Below are 13,861 nucleotides of genomic sequence, written 5' to 3' on the forward strand. Positions count from 1 at the left end.
CCAAGTCCACTCGGGGTGAAAATTGCAAAAAACACAGTTGATGGACAGAATGTAGAACAATGTCATACATTCACCCCAGTACAAGGATCTGGGCCTAAATCCATCGTTTTTTTGCACTACACAATACCCTAGGTTAGACACTGGCTATATGCAAATCAGCTCTGACCCTGTGCCTCATGGGAACAGTCCAGTCCGAACTACCAAGCCATGTCTTTCCCAGACCGGAATCAAGCATCCAAGGACCGGTTTCTGGCTATCGCCTTCATCAGCCTGGATAGCTTGACTCCAGTGGTGTGGAGAGCCTGGGACTCACGTCTGAGCATCCCTAGCCCACTCGGGGTGAAAATTGCAAAAAACACAGTTGATGGACAGAATGTAGAACAATGTCATACATTCATCCCAGTACAAGGATCTGGGCCTAAATACATCGTTTTTTGCACTCCACTCCACCCTGGGTTAGACACAGGCTATATGCAAATCAGCTCTGACCCTGTGCCTCATGGGAACAGTCCAGTCCGAACTACCAAGCCATGTCTTTCCCAGACCGGAATCAAGCATCCAAGGACCAGTTTCTGGCTATCAGCCTTCATCAGCCTGGATAGCTTGACTCCAGTGGTGTGGAGAGCCTGGGACTCACGTCTGAGCATCCCCAGACCACTCGGGGTGAAAATTGCAAAAAACACAGTTGATAGATAGAATGTAGAACAATGTCATACATTCACCCCAGTACAAGGATCTAGGCCTAAATCCATCGTTTTTTTGCACTCCACACCACCCTGGGTTAGACACTGGCTATATGCAAATCAGCTCTGACCCTGTGCCTCATGGGAACAGTCTAGTCCGAACTACCAAGCCATGTCTTTCCCAGACCGGAATCAAGCATCCAAGGACCAGTTTCTGGCTATCAGCCTTCATCAGCCTGGATAGCTTGACTCCAGTGGTGTGGAGAGCCTGGGACTCACGTCTGAGCATCCATAGCCCACTCGGATGAAAATTGCAAAAAACACAGTTGATGGACAGAATGTAGAACAATGTCATACATTCACCCCAGTACAAGGATCTGGGCCTAAATCCATCGTTTTTTTGCACTCCACACCACCCTGGGTTAGACACTGGCTATATGCAAATCAGCTCTGACCCTGTGCCTCATGGGAACAGTCCAGTCCGAACTGCCAAGCCATGTCTTTCCCAGACCGGAATCAAGCATCCAAGGACCGGTTTCTGGCTATCAGCCTTCATCAGCCTGGATAGCTTGACTCCAGTGGTGTGGAGAGCCTGGGACTCACGTCTGAGCATCCCCAGCCCACTCGGGGTGAAAATTGCAAAAAACACAAATGATGGACAGAATGTAGAACAATGTCATACATTCACCCCAGTACAAGGATCTGGGCCTAAATCCATCTTTTTTTGCACTCCACACCACCCTGGGTTAGACACTGGCTATATGCAAATCAGCTCTGACCCTGTGCCTCATGGGAACAGTCTAGTCCGATCTACCAAGCCATGTCTTTCCCAGACCGGAATCAAGCATCCAAGGACCAGTTTCTGGCTATCAGCCTTTATCAGCCTGGATAGCTTGACTCCAGTGGTGTGGAGAGCCTGGGACTCAGGTCTGAGCATCCATAGCCCACTCGGATGAAAATTGCAAAAAACACAGTTGATGGACAGAATGTAGAACAATGTCATACATTCACCCCAGTACAAGGATCTGGGCCTAAATCCATCGTTTTTTGCACTCCACACCACCCTGGGTTAGACACTGGCTATATGCAAATCAGCTCTGACCCTGTGCCTCATGGGAACAGTCCAGTCCGAACTCCCAAGCCATGTCTTTCCCAGACCGGAATCAAGCATCCAAGGACCGGTTTCTGGCTATCAGCCTTCATCAGCCTGGATAGCTTGACTCCAGTGGTGTGGAGAGCCTGGGACTCACATCTGAGCATCCCCAGTCCATTCGGGGTGACAATTGCAAAAAACACAGTTGATGGACAGAATGTAGAACAATGTCATACATTCACCCCAGTACAAGGATCTGGGCCTAAATCCATCGTTTTTTGCACTCCACACCACCCTGGGTTAGACACTGGCTAAATGCAAATCAGCTCTGACCCTGTGCCTCATGGGAACAGTCCAGTCCGGCCTACCAAGCCATGTCTTTCCCAGACCGGAATCAAGCATCCAAGGACCAGTTTCTGGCTATCAGCCTTCATCAGCCTGGATAGCTTGACTCCAGTGGTGTGGAGAGCCTGGGACTCAAGTCTGAGCATCCATAGTCCACTCGGGTGAAAATTGCAAAAAACACAGTTGATGGACAGAATGTAGAACAATGTCATACATTCACCCCAGTACAAGGATCTGAGCCTAAATCCATCGTTTTTTTGCACTCCACACCACCCTGGGTTAAACACTGGCTATATGCAAATCAGCTCTGACCCTGTGCCTCATGGGAACAGTCCAGTCCGAACTACCAAGCCATGTCTTTCCCAGACCGGACTCAAGCATCCAAGGACCGGTTTCAGGCTATCAGCCTTCATCAGCCTGGATAGCTTGACTCCAGTGGTGTGGAGAGCCTGGGACTCACGTCTGAGCATCCCAAGTCCACTCGGGGTGAAAATTGCAAAAAACACAGTTGATGGACAGAATGTAGAACAATGTCATACATTCACCCCAGTACAAGGATCTGGGCCTAAATCCATCGTTTTTTTGCACTACACAATACCCTAGGTTAGACACTGGCTATATGCAAATCAGCTCTGACCCTGTGCTTCATGGGAACAGTCCAGTCCGAACTACCAAGCCATGTCTTTCCCAGACCGGAATCAAGCATCCAAGGACCGGTTTCTGCCTATCGCCTTCATCAGCCTGGATAGCTTGACTCCAGTGATGTGGAGAGCCTGGGACTCACGTCTGAGCATCCCTAGCCCACTCGGGGTGAAAATTGCAAAAAACACAGTTGATGGACAGAATGTAGAACAATGTCATACATTCATCCCAGTACAAGGATCTGGGCCTAAATCCATCGTTTTTTTGCACTCCACTCCACCCTGGGTTAGACACAGGCTATATGCAAATCAGCTCTGACCCTGTGCCTCATGGGAACAGTCCAGTCCGAACTACCAAGCCATGTCTTTCCCAGACCGGAATCAAGCATCCAAGGACCGGTTTCTGGCTATCAGCCTTCATCAGCCTGGATAGCTTGACTCCAGTGGTGTGGAGAGCCTGGGACTCACGTCTGAGCATCCCCAGCCCACTCGGGGTGAAAATTGCAAAAAACACAGTTGATGGATATAATGTAGAACAATGTCATACATTCACCCCAGTACCATGATCTGGGCCTAAATCCATCGTTTCTTTGCACTCCACACCACCCTGGGTTAGACACTGGCTATATGCAAATCAGCTCTGACCCTGTGCCTCATGGGAACAGTCTAGTCCGAACTACCAAGCCATGTCTTTCCCAGACCGGAATCAAGCATCCAAGGACCAGTTTCTGGCTATCAGCCTTCATCAGCCTGGATAGCTTGACTCCAGTGGTGTGGAGAGCCTGGGACTCACGTCTGAGCATCCATAGCCCACTCGGATGAAAATTGCAAAAAACACAGTTGATGGACAGAATGTAGAACAATGTCATACATTCACCCCAGTACAAGGATCTGGGCCTAAATCCATCGTTTTGTTGCACTCCACACAACCATGGGTTAGACACTGGCTATATGCAAATCAGCTCTGACCCTGTGCCTCATGGGAACAGTCCAGTCCGAACTACCAAGCCATGTCTTTCCCAGACCGGAATCAAGCATCCAAGCACTGGTTTCTGGCTATCAGCCTTCATCAGCCTGGATACCTTGACTCCAGTGGTGTGGAGAGCCTGGGACTCACATCTGAGCATCCCCAGCCCACTCGGGGTGAAAATTGCAAAAAACACAGTTGATGGACAGAATGTAGAACAATGTCATACATTCATCCCAGTACAAGGATCTGGGCCTAAATCCATCATTTTTTTGCACTCCACTCCACCCTGGGTTAGACACAGGCTATATGCAAATCAGCTCTGACCCTGTGCCTCATGGGAACAGTCCAGTCCGAACTACCAAGCCATGTCTTTCCCAGACCGGAATCAAGCATCCAAGGACCGGTTTCTGGCTATCATCCTTCATCAGCCTGGATAGCTTGACTCCAGTGGTGTGGAGAGCCTGGGACTCACGTCTGAGCATCCCCAGCCCACTCGGGGTGAAAATTGCAAAAAACACAGTTGATGGATAGAATGTAGAACAATGTCATACATTCACCCCAGTACAAGGATCTGGGCCTAAATCCATCGTTTTTTTGCACTCCACACCACCCTGGGTTAGACACTGGCTATATGCAAATCAGCTCTGACCCTGTGCCTCATGGGAACAGTCTAGTCCGAACTACCAAGCCATGTCTTTCCCAGACCGGAATCAAGCATCCAAGGACCAGTTTCTGGCTATCAGCCTTCATCAGCCTGGATAGCTTGACTCCAGTGGTGTGGAGAGCCTGGGACTCACGTCTGAGCATCCATAGCCCACTCGGATGAAAATTGCAAAAAACACAGTTGATGGACAGAATGTAGCACAATGTCATACATTCACCCCAGTACAAGGATCTGGGCCTAAATCCATCGTTGTTTTGCACTCCACACCACCCTGGGTTAGACAATGGCTACATGCAAATCAGCTCTGACCCTGTGCCTCATGGGAACAGTCCAGTCGGAACTACCAAGCCATAATAATAATAATAATAATAAAAACACTTATAAAGCGCCTGGTTACACTTATGACAGTGTGTCCCCGCGCTGAGAAATGCTGCAGTATATCAACGAGGCCAAGGTATGGAGCCCACGCGGGTGCAGGGGTACAAAACCAATATTACTTAGGGAAAATGTATGTTTTAAGTTTGAGCCTGAATCTTGTTTCAGAGGGCTCCATGCGCAGATCTAGCGGGAGATTGTTCCAGTGCTTACTTGCAAGAAAGCGAAAGGAGCTACCTCCCATCCTGGTCTTACGTACGCGAGGGAGTCATCGCTCCCGCAGATCTAAGGTTTCTGATAGCGCGGTGGATAGTCAACATGTTGCGTAGGTAACTGGGCCCTTTTCCCTGGGCAATTCGATGGGCAAAGCATAGAGCTTTAAACTTCACACGTTCCTCAACAGGGAGCCAGTGAAGTTTTCGTAGTGCTGTTTTACCGGAGGCTCTGCGGGGGAGATTCAATACCATGCGGGCCGCGGCATTTTGGACACACTGTAATTGATGTAGACATTTACGGCTTAGTCCTAAAAAAAGGGCATTCCCGTAGTCCAGGTGTGGAGTAACCAGGGCATGAATGAGTGTCTTCCTGGCGCTGATGGGGAGGAGATCTAGGACTTTCCGAAGAGTTTTTAAAATACCGAAACATTTACCCGCAACTTTACTGATTTGTTGCTTGAAGGAAAGCTCCGCATCTAGCCATATACCTAAGTTTTTCACCAGGTTAGCGGGGTGGGGAAGTGCGCCCAGTTCTGATGGCCACCAAGCCTGCGACCAGGCAGAAGGGGATTTGCCCACTATCAACACTTCTGTTTTATCGCCATTAAGGCGTAGGCAGTTGTTATGCATCAACCCTGCCAGAGCACGCATGCAGTTGGAAAAATTGATGGCATCCTCAGGTTGATTGTGGGTGAGTTTAATTATCAGTTGGGTATCGTCAGCGTATGTGACGATATCCACACCAAAAGTTTCCACTATGCTGGCTAACGGCTCCATATAAAGATTAAAAAGCGTGGGGCTCAAGCTTGAGCCCTGAGGTACCCCATGTTTTAATTTGTGGATAGCTGATTTATATGGAGGGCAGTATACTTGGAAACTACGGACTTCCAGAAAGGATGCCATCCATTTCAGAGCTGGCCCGTCTACTCCCAGATCTGAGAGGCGAGACAGCAGTGTTGAGTGCAGCACGGTGTCAAAAGCTGCACTCAGGTCTAATAATACCAATGCTGCTGTCTGCCCCTCATCTGCAAGTTGTCTTAAACATTCTGTGGAGAATAGAGCCGCCGACTCAGTAGAGTGGCCTGCTCTGAACCCTGATTGCGTGGAGTGGAGAAGCGAGTTCTCTTCGACAAACTTCATAAGTTGGCTGTTTACTATCTTCTCCACAACTTTCCCACAGAAGGGGAGGAGAGAGATAGGACGAAGATTTTGTAGCTGGGAAATGTGTATATTAGCCTTTTTTTTCAGAGGTATTACTTGTGCCATTTTCCAGGTATCAGGCACATAGCATTCCTGAAAGGAAAGAGTAATCAAGCGCTCCAATTGCTCAATCATACAGTCAATGACTGCCTTACAGCGATTGGGGGCGATCACATCGAGGGGGGAGCCAGACTGAATGCCATTGATGATTTTTAGCAAGTCTGCCCTCTCAGGAACAGTGAACTGGGTCAGGGAGGCCTTTGTAGCACCGACACTTCCCATGACAGGGTCAGTGGTCAACATGACTCCTGTGAAAGTGGCATGTAGAGAATCCACTTTTTTTATGAAAAAGTCGGCGATATCTTCACATATTTCATCGGTGTAGTTATCCTGGGTCTCAATCCTAGTTGGGATAGTGAGTTCCTTATAGATCAGGAAGAGCTCTTTAGTGGGATTTTTGGCCGATTCAATGCGTCCATTGTAATGAGCGCCTTTGGCTGCTCTGACTAGTTTATAATAGGTTTTTAATTCCTTCTTATAAAGCAGCTTATCCTCTGGAGTATAGTTTTTCCTCCAGTGACGCTCAGTATTTTTACACTTGGTTTTGGCTTCCCTAAGTTCCTTAGAGAACCAGGGGGCGCTTTTAATTTTCCTAACAGGAGGTTTGGATGACCAGGGAGCTATTGTATCCAGAGCCCTAGACACCCAGTTCTCATAGTGAACCCAAGCCTCAAGCAGGGTGTCGCTGAGGGGCGGCGGGTCTTTAAGTAGGGCAGATTTAAAATTTTCTGGCATAAACTTCTTCCAGTTTCTATGTTTCACAGGCTGAGTTTTAGTCCCACTGTTATCTTGAGGATCAGCTTCCACTTCAAACGGAATGGCGAAGTGGTCTGACCAGGCAATTTGCCGTGGCGTGGCTATTTTAATTCCTTCCCAGTTGGCAAAAATGGGATCTAACAGGTGGCCACCTTGATGAGACGGGGCCATAGATTGAAGCTTAAGTGACCGATCCTTCATTGCAACTATTACCTCCTGTGCCATCTTACAGTCGGGGTTTTCAAAATGCAAATTAAGATCTCCTAATACAAGAAATTTCTTATGCCGCAGAGTATATGTAGTTATCAGCTCTGCCAAAAGATTACAGAACTGTGAAGCCTTCCCAGGAGGACGGTATAGGAGGAGTCCATTAATAGTATATTTGGGGTTGACTTTTATGGTGAAAAATCCACCTTCACAGTTGGGCAGCGTGATCTTTTCTAAGGTGCAGTGCAGCTCACTTTTAAATATTATTGCCAATCCCCCCCCCTGTTTGTCTTTCTCTATCAATTCTGAGCAGGCAATATCCTGCGGGAACGGCTTCAAGGGTTTCAGGGGTAGAGGCCTCATCTAACCATGTCTCCGTTAAGAGGAGCACATCAAGATTGTCCTCTAATATCAGATCGTATATCTCTAGCTTGTGTTTTTTGAGGGATCTGCAGTTTAACAGCATCAACTTCACATTTGTCAGACTCCCTACATCTTTCTTCCCCTTACCAATGGAGTAACCACAGAATCCACAGTGAGGCATGGTAGACTCCAACGACATCGTGTGGCGGCAATTTGTGCCTGCGTTAGGGCGGAGGGCAAGTAAGTCGCCTCTCGTGTACCCAATTAAGGTTTTGGGGCAGGCATTTGTGGAGAAGTGAGCAGGGGTAGTGGCCCCATGCCCCGGTCTGCAATGTGTTTCCCAGACCGTAATCAAGCATCCAAGGACCGGTTTCTGGCTATCAGCCTTCATCAGCCTGGATAGCTTGACTCCAGTGGTGTGGAGAGCCTGGGACTCACGTCTGAGCATCCCAAGTCCACTTGGGGTGAAAATTTCAAAAAACACAGTTGATGGACAGAATGTAGAACAATGTCATACATTCACCCCAGTACAAGGATCTGGGCCTAAATCCATCGTTTTTTTTGCACTCCTCACCACCCTGGGTTAGACACTGGCTATATGCAAATCAGCTCTGACCCTGTGCCTCATGGGAACAGTCCAGTCCGAACTACCAAGCCATGTCTTTCCCAGACCTGAATCAAGCATCCAAGGACCGGTTTCTGGCTATCAGCCTTCATCAGCCTGGATAGCTTGACTCCAGTGGTGTGGAGAGCCTGGGACTCACGTCTGAGCATCCCCAGCCCACTCGGGGTGAAAATTGCAAAAAACACAGTTGATGGACAGAATGTAGAACAATGTCATACATTCACCCCAGTACAAGGATCTGGGCCTAAATCCATCGTTTTTTTGCACTCCACACCACCCTGGGTTAGACACTGGCTATATGCAAATCAGCTCTGACCCTGTGCCTCATGGAAACAGTCCAGTCTGAACTACTAAGCCATGTCTTTCCCAGACCGGAATCAAGCATCCAAGGACCAGTTTCTGGCTATCAGCCTTCATCAGCCTGGATAGCTTGACTCCAGTGGTGTGGAGAGTCTGGGACTCACGTCTGAGCATCCATAGCCCACTCGGCGTGAAAATTGCAAAAAACACAGTTGATGGACAGAATGTAGAACAATGTCATACATTCACCCCAGTACAAGGATCTGGGCCTAAATCCATCGCTTTTTTTGCACTCAACACCACCCTGGGTTAGACACTGGCTATATGCAAATCAGCTCTGACCCTGTGCCTCATGGGAACAGTCCAGTCCGAACTACCAAGCCATGTCTTTCCCAGACCGGAATCAAGCATCCAAGGACCGGTTTCTGGCTATCAGCCTTCATCAGCCTAGATAGCTTGACTCCAGTGGTGTGGAGAGCCTGGGACTCACATCTGAGCATCCCCAGCCCACTCGGGGTGAAAATTGCAAAAAACACAGTTGATGGACAGAATGTAGAACAATGTCATACATTCAACCCAGTACAAGGATCTGGGCCTAAATCCATCGTTTTTTTGCACTCCACCCCACCCTGGGTTAGACACTGGCTATATGCAAATCAGCTCTGACCCTGTGCCTCATGGGAACAGTCCAGTCTGTACTACCAAGCCATGTCTTTCCCAGACCGGAATCAAGCATCCAAGGACCGGTTTCTGGCTATCAGCCTTCATCAGCCTGGATAGCTTGACTCCAGTGGTGTGGAGAGCCTGGGACTCACGTCTGAGCATCCCCAGCCCACTCGGGGTGAAAATTGCAAAAAACACAGTTGATGGACAGAATGTAGAACAATGTCATACATTCACCCCAGTACAAGGATCTGGGCCTAAATCCATCGTTTTTTTGCACTCCACACCACCCTGGGTTAGACACTGGCTATATGCAAATCAGCTCTGACCCTGTGCCTCATGGGAACAGTCCAGTCCGAACTACCAAGCCATGTCTTTCCCAGACCGGAATCAAGCATCCAAGGACCAGTTTCTGGCTATCAGCCTTCATCAGCCTGGATAGCTTGACTGCAGTGGTGTGGAGAGCCTGGGACTCACGTCTGAGCATCCATAGCCCACTCGGGGTGAAAATTGCAAAAAACACAGTTGATGGACAGAATGTAGAACAATGTCATACATTCACCCCAGTACAAGGATCTGGGCCTAATCCATCGTTTTTTTGCACTCCACACCACCCTGGGTTAGACACTGGCTATATGCAAATCAGTTCTGACCCTGTGCCTCAAGGGAACAGTCCAGTCCGAACAACCAAGCCATGTCTTTCCCAGACCGGAATCAAGCATCCAAGGACCGGTTTCAGGCTATCAGCCTTCATCAGCCTGGATAGCTTGACTCCAGTGGTGTGGAGAGCCTGGGACTCACGTCTGAGCATCCCCAGCCCACTCGGGGTGAAAATTGCAAAAAACACAGTTGATGGACAGAATGTAGAACAATGTCAAACATTCACCCAAGTACAAGGATCTGGGCCTAAATCCATCGTTTTTTTGCACTCCACACCACCCTGGGTTAGACACTGGCTATATGCAAATCAGCTCTGACCCTGTGCCTCATGGGAACAGTCCAGTCCGAACAACCAAGCCATGTCTTTCCCAGACCGGAATCAAGCATCCAAGGACCGGTTTCTGGCTAACAGCCTTCATCAGCCTGGATAGCTTGACTCCAGTGGTGTGGAGAGCCTGGGACTCACATCTGAGCATCCCCAGCCCACACGGGGTGAAAATTGCAAAAAAAACAGTTGATGGACAGAATGTAGAACAATGTCATACATTCATCCCAGTACAAGGATCTGGGCCTAAATCCATCGTTTTTTTGCACTCCGCTCCACCCTGGGTTAGACACTGGCTATATGCAAATCAGCTCTGACCCTGTGCCTCATGGGAACAGTCCAGTCGGAACTACCAAGCCATGTCTTTCCCAGACCGGAATCAAGCATCCAAGGACCAGTTTCTGGCTATCAGCCTTCATCAGCCTGGATAGCTTGACTCCAGAGGTGTGGAGAGCCTGGGACTCACATCTGAGCATCCATAGCCCACTCGGGGTGAAAATTGCAAAAAACACAGTTGATGGACAGAATGTAGAACAATGTCATACATTCACCCCAGTACAAGGATCGGGGCCTAAATCCATCGTTTTTTTGCACTCCACACCACCCTGGGTTAGACACTGGCTATATGCAAATCAGCTCTGACCCTGTGCCTCATGGGAACAGTCCAGTCTGAACTACCAAGCCAGGTCTTTCCCAGACCAAAATCAAGCATCCAAGGACCGGTTTCTGGCTATCAGGCTTCATCAGCCTGGATAGCTTGACTCCAGTGGTGTGGAGAGCCTGGGACTCACATCTGAGCATCCCCAGCCCACTCGGGTGAAAATTGCAAAAAACACAGTTGATGGACAGAATGTAGAACAATGTCATACATTCACCCAAGGACAAGGATCTGGGCCTAAATCCATCGTTTTTTTGCACTCCACACCACCCTGGGTTAGACACTGGCTATATGCAAATCAGCTCTGACCCTGTGCCTCATGGGAACAGTCCAGTCCGAACTACCAAGCCATGTCTTTCCCAGACCGGAATCAAGCATCCAAGGACCAGTTTCTGGCTATTAGCCTTCATCAGCCTGGATAGCTTGACTCCAGTGGTGTGGAGAGCCTGGGACTCACGTCTGAGCATCCATAGCCCACTCGGGGTGAAAATTGCAAAAAACACAGTTGATGGACAGAATGTAGAACAATGTCATACATTCACCCCAGTACAAGGATCTGGGCCTAATCCATCGTTTTTTTGCACTCCACACCACCCTGGGTTAGACACTGGCTATATGCAAATCAGCTCTGACCCTGTGCCTCATGGGAACAGTCCAGTCCGAACTACCAAGCCATGTCTTTCCCAGACCGGAATCAAGCATCCAAGGACCAGTTTCTGGCTATTAGCCTTCATCAGCCTGGATAGCTTGACTCCAGTGGTGTGGAGAGCCTGGGACTCACGTCTGAGCATCCATAGCCCACTCGGGGTGAAAATTGCAAAAAACACAGTTGATGGACAGAATGTAGAACAATGTCATACATTCACCCCAGTACAAGGATCTGGGCCTAATCCATCGTTTTTTTGCACTCCACACCACCCTGGGTTAGACACTGGCTATATGCAAATCAGCTCTGACCCTGTGCCTCATGGGAACAGTGAAGTCCGAACAACCAAGCCATGTCTTTCCCAGATCGGAATCAAGCATCCAAGGACCGGTTTCTGGCTATCAGCCTTCATCAGCCTGGATAGCTTGACTCCAGTGGTGTGGAGAGCCTGGGACTCACGTCTGAGCATCCGCAGCCCACTCGGGGTGAAAATTGCAAAAAACACAGTTGATGGACAGAATGTAGAACAATGTCATACATTCACCTCAGTACAAGGATCTGGGCCTAAATCCATCGTTTTTTTGCACTCCACACCACCCTGGGTTAGACACTGGCTATATGCAAATCAGCTCTGACCCTGTGCCTCATGGGAACAGTCCAGTCCGAACTACCAAGCCATGTGTTTTTCCAGACCGGAATCAAGCATCCAAGGACCTGTTTCTGGCTATCAGCCTTCATCAGCCTTGAAAGCTTGACTCCAGTGGTGTGGAGAGCCTGGGACTCATGTCTGAACATCCCCAGCCCACTCGGGGTGAAAATTGCAAAAAACACAGTTGATGGACAGAATGTAGAACAATGTCATACATTCACCCCAGTACAAGGATCTGGGCGTAATTCCATTGTTTTTTTGCACTCCACACCACCCTGGGTTAGACACTAGCTATACGCAAATCAGCTCTGACCCTGTGCCCCATGGGAACAGTCCAGTCCGTACTACCAAGCCATGTCTTTCCCAGACCGGAATCAAGCATCCAAGTACTGGTTGCTGGCTATCAGCCTTCATCAGCCTGGATAGCTTGACTCCAGTGGTGTGGAGAGCCTGGGACTCACGTCTGAGCATCCCCAGCCCACTCGTGGTGAAAATTGTAAAAAACACAGTTGATGGACAGAATGTAGAACAATGTCATACATTCACCCCAGTACAAGGATCTGGGCCTAAATCCATCGTTTTTTTGCACTCCACACCACCCTGGGTTAGACACTGGCTATATGCAAATCAGCTCTGACCCTGTGCCTCATGGGAACAGTCCAGTCCGAACTACCAAACCATGTCTTTCCCAGACCGGAATCAAGCTTCCAAGGACCGGTTTCTGGCTATCAGCCTTCATCAGCCTGGATAGCTTGACTCCAGTGGTGTGGAGAGCCTGGGACTCACATCTGAGCATCCCCATCCCACTCGGGGTGAAAATTGCAAAAAACACAGTTGATGGACAGAATGTAGAACAATGTCATACATTCACCCCAGTACAAGGATCTGGGCCTAAATCCATCGTTTTTTTGCACTCCACACCACCCTGGGTTAGACACTGGCTATATGCAAATCAGCTCTGACCCTGTGCCTCATGGGAACAGTCCAGTCCGAACTACCAAGCCATGTCTTTCCCAGACCTGAATCAAGCATCCAAGGACCGGTTTCTGGCTGTCAGCCTTCATCAGCCTGGATAGCTTGACTCCAGTGGTGTGGTGAGCCTGGGACTCACGTCTGAGCATCCCAACCCACTCAGGGTGAAAATTGCAAAAAACACAGTTGATGGACAGAATGTAGAACAATGTCATACATTCACCCCAGTACAAGGATCTGGGCCTAAATCCATCATTTTTTTGCACTCCACACCACCCTGGGTTAGACACTGGCTATATGCAAATCAGCTCTGACCCTGTGCCTCATGGGAACAGTCCAGTCCGAACTACCAAGCCATGCCTTTCCCAGACCGGAATCAAGCATCCAAGGACTGGTTTCTGGCTATCAGCCTTCATCAGCCTGGATAACTTGACTCCAGTGGTGTGGAGAGCCTGGGACTCACGTCTGAGCATCCCCAGCCCACTCGGGGTGAAAATTGCAAAAACCACAGTTGATGGACAGAATGTAGAACAATGTCATACATTCACCCCAGTACAAGGATCTGGGCCTAAATCCATCGTTTTTTTGCACTCCACACCACCCTGGGTTAGACACTGGCTATATGCAAATCAGCTCTGACACTGTGCCTCATGGGAACAGTCCAGTCCGAACTACCAAGCCATGTGTTTCCCAGACCGGATTCAAGCATCCAAGGACCGGTTTCTGGCTATCAGCCTTCATCAGCCTGGATAGCTTGACTCCAGTGGTGTGGAGAGCCTGGGACTCACGTC

The sequence above is a fragment of the Lissotriton helveticus genome, chromosome 2_2 (assembly GCF_964261635.1).
Source record: "Lissotriton helveticus chromosome 2_2, aLisHel1.1, whole genome shotgun sequence".
NCBI lineage: Eukaryota > Metazoa > Chordata > Amphibia > Caudata > Salamandridae > Lissotriton > Lissotriton helveticus.